Below are 8,104 nucleotides of genomic sequence, written 5' to 3'. Positions count from 1 at the left end.
GCTGTGTTTTATAGGACACTGTCAAGGCAATATTCCTGCAGGTGACATTCATGTATAATGCATGGTTTGGCAAACTGCTATGAGGCTGAAGGAAGAAGGGAATTTTAAATGATGAAACTCTGCTTATAGACTAGATAAACTGGAAAACCCAGTTTGGTTACCCAAATTGTTAGTGGTTTACCTTGGGGGCTGTAGATAAATGACTTGTGTTGATTTGTCGTAGCAGAAAGCAAAACTTTATTTCTGAGATGCTTGTTTCCTGTTAGACTCAGAATATCCTTAGTATATTTCACAAGCACAGTACAGAGAGACCTTATTGTTGCCAGTGATACTAGGTTATCAGACTTCCACCAAATGTATATTTTTCTCTTACACTTTTGAAGATAACCAATGGGCTTAAATGGAGTAACGAAGTAAGAAGTTATCTGTGGCATCATTTTGCAGAATCTTTCTGTAGGGTAGTACTGCAAGAATTAACGGTGATCCTGTCATCATTAATTTCAATGGTTTCCTGTTTGATGCTGTCAGACTTCCTTGAAGTGAAGGTAGGAGCTAGGCAAAGGCATTGAAACGCTAGCAGCAAGGCTACAGAAGGAGGTGGGTTATGGAGTAGCATACGTCTAGGGGACTGGATGGCCTGCTCTGCAGGTAGACAAAGTTGTCTAGTTTCCTGCACATCTGCTCCTGACGTTCTTTTCTCTGGGAGAACTTGATATGGCCTTAGCTTTGGAAGATCTTCGTTTCCATCTTCACATACTCCACATACCATCCCATTCTGCCTACATGCATACACTTGACCTCTACCCATTCATCTGTATTGTTGTCCTCTGAGATCTGACAAGCTAAATTGGGTTGGGTCAGGTCAATAGTTTGGGTAGGCAATCTCCAAGGTGCACCTAGATGCTGCTGGATGTGGTGTTTGTAAGGCTGAAGGTAGCACTCTTCCTTCCTAGTCAGTATTAAAAACCAGCATAAGAACATAAGAATCGCCATACTGGGTCAAAGGCCCATCCAGCCCAGTATCCTGTCTGCCGACAGTAGCCAATGCCAGGTGCCCCAGAGGGAGTGAACCTAACGGGTAATGATCAAATGATCTCCTGCCATCCAACTCCACCCTCTGACAAACAGCTATCCTGGCTAATAGACATTAATGGATTTAACCTCCATGAATTTGTCTTGTTCACTTTTAAACCCTATTATAGTCCTAGCCTTCACAACCTCCTCAGGCAAGGAGTTCTACAGGCTGACTGTGCGCTGTCTGAAGAACTACTTCCTTTTATTTGTTTTAAACCTGCTGCCCATTAATTTCATTTGGTGGCCTCTAGTTCTTAATTATCGGAACAAGTAAATAACTTTTCCTTATTCACTTTCTCCACACCACTCATGATTTTATATACCTCTGTCATATCCCCCCCCATTAGTCTCCTCTTTTCCAAGCTGAAAATTCCTAGCCTCTTTAAGCTTTCCTCATATGGGACCCATTCCAAACCCCTAATCATTTTAGTTGCCCTTCTCTGAACTTTTTCTAGTGCCAGTATATCTTTTTTGAGATGAGGAGACCACATCTGTATGCAGTATTCAAGATGTGAGTGTACCATGGATTTATACAAGGGCAATAACATATTCTCCGTCTTATTCTCTATCCCTTTTTTAATGATTTCTAACGTCCTGTTTGCTTTTTTGACTGCCGCTGCACACTGCGTGGACTTCTTCAGAGAACTATCTACGATGACTCCAAGATCTCTTTCCAGATTAGTTGTAGCTAAATTAGCCCCCATCATATTGTATGTATAGTTGGGGTTATTTTTTCCAACATGCATGACTTTACGTTTATCCACATTAAATTTCATTTGCCATTTTGTTGCCCAATCACTTAGTTTTGTGAGATCTTTTTGAAGTTCTTCACAGTCTGCTTTGGTTTTAACTATTTTGAGCAGTTTAGTATCATCTGCAAACTTTGCCACCTCACTGTTTACCCCTTTCTCCAGATCATTTATGAATAATTTAAATAGGATTGGTCCTAGGACTGACCATTGGGGAACACCACTAGTTACCCCTCTCCATTCTGAAAATCTACCATTTATTCCTATCCGTTGTTCTCTGTCTTTTAACCAGTTCTCAATCCATGAAAAGATCTTCCCTCTTATCCCATTATAACTTAATTTAGGTAAGAGCCTTTGGTGAGGGACCTTGAAATCTAAGTACATTATGTCCACTGGATCCCCCTTGTCCACATGTTTGTTGACTCCTTCAAAGAACTCTAATAGATTAGTAAGACATGATTTCCCTTTACAGAAACCATGTTGACTTTTGCCCAACAATTTATGTTCTTCTATGTGTCTGACAATTTTATTTTATAATTGTTTCAGCTAATTTGCCCGGTACTGATGTTCGACTTCCCGGTCTGTAATTGCCGGGATCGCCTCTAGAGCCCTTTTAAAATATTGGCGTTACATTAGCTATCTTCCAGTCATTCGGTACAGAAGCCGATTTGAAGGACAGGTTACAAACCATACTTAATAGTTCTGCAATTTCACATATGAGTTCTTTCAGAACTCTTGGGTGAATGTGATTTGGTCCCAGTGACTTGTTACTGTTAAGTTTATCATTTAATTCCAAAACCTGCTCTAATGACACTTCAATCTGTGACAATTCCTGAGATTTGTCACCTACAAAGGATGGCTCAGGTTTGGGAATCTCCCCAACATCCTCAGCCGTGAAGACTGAAGCAAAGAATTCATTTAGTTTCTCTGCAATTACTTTATCGTCTTTAAGCGCTCCTTTTGTATCTCGATCATCCAGAGACCCCATTGGTTGTTTTGCAGGCTTCCTGCTTCTGATGTACTTAAAAAACATTTTGTTATTACCTTTTGAGTTTTTGGCTAGCTGTGCTTCAAACTCCTTTTTGGCTTTTCTTATTACATTTTTACACTTAATTTGCCAGTGTTTATGCTCCTTTCTATTTACCTCACTAGGATTTGACTTCCACTTTTTAAAAGATGCCTTTTTATCTCTCACTGCTTCTTTTACATTGTTGTTAAGCCACGGTGGCTCTTTTTTAGTTCTTTTACTGTGTTTTTTAATTTGGGGTATACATTTAAGTTGGGCCTCTTATTCTGGTGTCTTTGAAAGGCGTCCATGCAGCTTGCAGGGATTTCACTCTAGTCACTGTTCCTTTTAATTTCTGTTTAATTAACCTCCTCATTTTGCATAGTTCCCCTTTCTGAAATTAAATGCCACAGTGTTGGGCTGTTGAGGAGTTGCCAACCCCTGCTCTATGCCGATGGGAGACAGGAATGTTAAATGTTGTTATATTATGGTCACTATTTCCAAGCGGTCCTGTTATAGTTACCTGTTGGACCAGATCCTGCACTCCGGACTAAATCAAGAATTGCCTCTTCCCTTGTGAGTTCCTGTACCAGCTGCTCCAAGAAGCAGTCATTTAAAGTATCGAGAAATTTTGTCTCTGCATTTCGTCCCGAGGTGACACATACCCAGTCAATATGGGGATATTTGAAATCCCCCACTATTATTGAGTTCTTTATTTTGATAGCCTCTCTAATCTCCCTTAGCATTTCATCGTCACTATCACTGTCCTGGTCAGGTGGTTGATAATAGATCTCTACTGTTATATTCTTATTAGAGCATGGAATTACTGTCCATAGAGATTCTATGAAACGTGGATTTGTTTAAGATTTTTACTTCATTGGATTCTACATTTTCTTTCACATATAGTGCCACTCCCCCGCACAACCTGTTCTGTCCTTCCAATATATTTTGTACCCCGGAATGGTTGTGTCCGATTGTCCTCACTCCACCAGGTTTCTGTGATGCCTATAATATCAATATCCTTCTTTAACACGAGGCACTCTAGTTCACCCATCTTATTATTTAGACTTCTAGCATTTGTGTACAAGCACTTTAAAAACTTGTCACTGTTTATTTGTCTGCCCTTTTCTAATGTGTCAGATTCTTTTTTATGTGAATGTTTCTCATCTGATCTGGCCCATACTTGAACCTCTTCCATCCTCTCCTCCTGAGTAGAACCTAGAGAATCTCTATCAATAGAGGAGAATCTCTCCTCTAAGAGATGTCTCTGTCCGATCAATGTGCTCTGCTGCAGCAATCGGCTTTCCCCCATCTCTTAGTTTAAAAACTGCTCTGCAACCTTTTTAATGTTAAGTGCCAGCAGTCTGGATTTACCTTCCTATATAGGCTCCCCCTATCCCAAAAGTTTCCCCAGTTCCTAATAAATCTAAACCCCTCCTCTCTACACCATCATCTCATCCATGCATTGAGACTCTGAAGCTCTGCCTGCCTACCTGGCCCTGTGAAGCCATTTCTGAGAATACTATCATAGAGGTCCTGGATTTCAGTCTCTTTCCTAGCAGCCTAAATTTGGCCTCCAGAACATCCCTCCTATCCTTTCCTATGTCATTGGTATCTACATGTACCACAACCACCAGCTCCTCCCCAGCACTACACATAAGTCTATCCAGATGCCTCGAGAGATCTGCAACCTTTGCACCAGGCAGGCAAGTCACCATATGGTTCTCCTGGTCATCACAAACCCAGCTATCCATGTTTCTAATGATCGAATCTCACATTACTAACACCTGCCTTTTCCTAATGACTGGAGTTCCCTCCACCGGAGAGGTAACCTCAGTGCGAGACGATACCCCAACATCATCTGGAAGGAGGGTCTCAACTATGGGAAGGTTTCCATCTGCTCCCGTTGACTGCTCTACTTCCCTGGGCCTTCATCCTCCTCAACAGTGCAGGGGCTGTCTGACCGGAGGTGGGACAAATCTACAGTGTCCCAGAAAGCCTCCCTGAGCTCCTCCAGTTCCGCCACCCTGGCCTCCAAAGCCCATACGCAGTCTCTGAGGGCCAGGAGCTCCTTGCACTGAATGCACACATATGCCACCCGCTCACAGGGCAGGTAATCATACATCTTGCACTTGGCACAATAAACTGGATAGCCCCCAATCTGCTGCTGGGCTTCTGCCTGCATTCTCTCCTACAACTATCTAGGTTAATGATAGGGTTTTTATTTAAATCAAGTTGATTTTATTATAGTTTAGTGTAAAGGTTTTAAAGAATGGCAAGTGTATCTCACCCCCTTTCCATTCCCCTTCCAGAACTCCCTCTCGAAACTCCCTGTTAGCGGCCCCTGTTTGCAAAGCTCCCTGGTGGTTTGCTCACTGCTTTATAAAGCCCTGGCCTTCCTGATAGCCCCTCCTCCTTGTTTAGAAGCTCACAGATTCCAACTTCTGGCCACAGCACATGGCCCTTCAAATAAACAGACACAAGCTCAGCACACAGCAAGTAACCCTCAAAGACAAACACACACTACAGACAGCCACTTACCCCAAGGGTCCTGTATTTGCTCCTCCTTCACCTGGTATTAAAGGTTATTGTCATGAGGCTGGAATAAATGGAAAAGAAAACCACCATTACTGAAAAATGCCTTTGCCTTGTTTAAGGGTTGTAAAGGGCTAATGAATTTGATTTTATATTAATATTTTTTTAAAGTAGCACCAAAAGAGAGATTATTTTCTTTCTAAAATGTAATCAGTTTCATAGAAGTTAGAGATGGCAAAGTACTCAGGCCATCTTGTCATGTCTCATTAGCAAAAGATTGAATGTAGTTATTCTTCAGACAATTTTATCAATCAATAATTTCAGGGCCAGATCCTCAGCTGGTATAAATTGGCATAGTTTTATTGATTTCAGTGGAGCGATACCATTTTATAGCACCTATGGATATGACACTTAAACTTTATGCTCTAGAAAAAATTGTTCAGTGTTTTGAAATTAAAGAGATGTTTGTTTTTATTTTGTAAGAGGAAAATTATGTGCTTCAACATTTCTTTTGAGCATTTCTCAAATATTTCATTTGTCTGTGCAGAGTTCTTGGTCTGGCTAAAAAATTAATTTAACAAGCAGAAGGAGTTATAATTACATATATCTGTGGCTTCTGGATTGGTTCTAATTGTGAATGGCATATGTTTCACTAGTGAGACTGATATAATGATTTGTAGCAGGTAGAATACAAGACATACCTAAAGGAAGTCACTTGGAAACATAATTTTACCTCCTTTACAGGCAAAGTGTTATGGGTTTTTGTCTGTCTGTTTTTCCTATAGGTCTATAAGAAATCAAATCACCCACACTGGTGTTAGCAGTCTGCTTTCTGCCTGTACACATAAACTTGTTTTATAATCTCAGGATGGTCAGCATCTGGAGTTCAGCCAGATTAATCCTTGTCAAACACTACTTAAATGTTATGATGATTAATTCTGATATAAATACATTAGTTAAATGTTTTAGCTGAATTATAAATAGTTTAAAGTATTAAGTAGCCATTGTGAATCCATACTAAAACTGGATCCTAGTAGTTAAAGATGGAAGGTCTAAAGTTATTAGATCAATCAATCAATCAATCCATTTTTTGCTAGGTAGGACTATTTTCCCCTCCCCGCCCCAATAGAAGATGTTTTTCATTATTAATATTTGGAATATTTTACACTTATCAGCAGTATAAAATAGAACTCAGATAAATCTTATTTTAATAAAAACATCTTCACTGCTTTATTTAAAGACAATAGTTGGCTTTTCATTCATAGATCTCAAAGCGCTTTACAAAGGAAGTACTGTTGTTTCCATTTTGCACATGCAGAACCTGAGGCACAGAGATGGGAAGTGATTTGCTGCGGGCACACAACTGGTCATTGGCAAGGCGGTGAATAAAACCCAGATTGTTTTGACTCAAGTCCAATGCTTTATATGCTGGACCACTTTGCCACTATATTTTACTAATGTCCCCAATGCTAGGAAAGTTGGCAAATGATATTACAAGTTGTTGCCTAACCAGTTTATTAAATGAATCTAATAACTTCTAACTAAGAAAAACACATTAGTTAATTATGTGAAAATATTATACTGACAAACAAATAATGGAAAACCTTTGTGAACTTTGAATACAGAATATTAAAAATAAACTCCTGTATATGGAAAGTATATAGTCTTTTATTGATAACAAGCAGGGTTTCTTAAAAAGGCAGCATGTTTTGATGCAGAGCTAGTTAAACTGCTGCTGCACTGCAATGCACTACTTGGACTTTTCAGCCCCCCCCCCCCCTCCCGGTCACCAGTCACTGCTCTTCTGGAATGTGCTTGGAGTCAACCTTCAGGGAAAGCTTCATTGAGGTTTCAGATTGATGATGTAAAGCAACAGACCTTAGCATTTTCTTAGTCCATCACAATGGCGCCTGCAACACCTCAGTTCACCACTGTGCTGGCAGATGCATAAAACATGAAACAGACAAAGCTGAATTAATTTACTGATAATGAATTCTGATTCTAGATATTGGAGAAAGTTGACCTCTGGTCCTTCATTTCAGATGTTTTATGGGTTAGTTGAACATGTCGGAAGAGCAATCTTAACTGCACAAAATGTAGCGTTTCACTACGTTCAGCAAAAACAATACTGAAAGTTTTAGTTATCTCTATACTTTACTGCTAAAACATAATTGTCTTGTTGCAAGTTTGAAATGGTGCAAATAATATTTTAAAATGTGAAACAAGTGTTTTTGCTTTTGTAGGAAAGTTGGTTTGTCTGGTCACAAAAAATAGTCTACCAGTAACTTTTTATATATGAGTAAAATGCTTTATATTTCTACAGTTTTTGTTTTGTTACAATAAATAAAAGGCTAAGAACTAAAAGTAGTACTGTTTCGTAAAAAAAGTAGTAGTAAACCATTTGCAATAATACAGACAAATAGTGTGTGTGAAAGTGACAGCTTGTGAAAAGAACATACCAGTATCCTATTACGCATTTGCATCAATTATACAAGACAAAACAGTGTGTCACTGAAAGAACATTCTGTGGTGCCCACCTGTGTTTTCCTAGGTGAAAGGGTAATTATTTTGCTGTTATTTCTTAATTTATTAATAGTCAGCACCGAACGTTAGAGTAAAAGATTATTCAAAACGAAGTGACAGATCAACTGTGTGGAAGATGTAATGATCTAGCTGCTGATAAGAAAAGCTATTAGTGTAAAGATAAAGGTCAGTATAGGATCTGAACTCTATTGATTGG

The 8,104-nt window shown here is 39.4% G+C and overlaps 1 long non-coding RNA gene across 1 annotated transcript in view; it reads right to left on the bottom strand.

Annotated features, from left to right (window-relative positions):
• Positions 1 to 268: 268 nt before the first annotated feature.
• The window catches only part of LOC123369947, a 42,400-nt gene continuing 34,564 nt past the window's right edge, over positions 269 to 8,104 (bottom strand). The window contains exons 2-3 of the long non-coding RNA XR_006579212.1: positions 5,371 to 5,428; positions 269 to 949 (exon numbers count right to left, since the gene is read on the bottom strand). This is a non-coding gene — a long non-coding RNA (uncharacterized LOC123369947). The remainder of the gene's footprint in view (positions 950 to 5,370; positions 5,429 to 8,104) is intronic.

This window comes from Mauremys mutica, chromosome 4, assembly GCF_020497125.1.
Source record: "Mauremys mutica isolate MM-2020 ecotype Southern chromosome 4, ASM2049712v1, whole genome shotgun sequence".
Lineage (NCBI taxonomy): Eukaryota > Metazoa > Chordata > Testudines > Geoemydidae > Mauremys > Mauremys mutica.
Note: the sequence above shows the minus strand (reverse complement) of the source record. Positions and strands in the feature narration are given on the sequence as shown.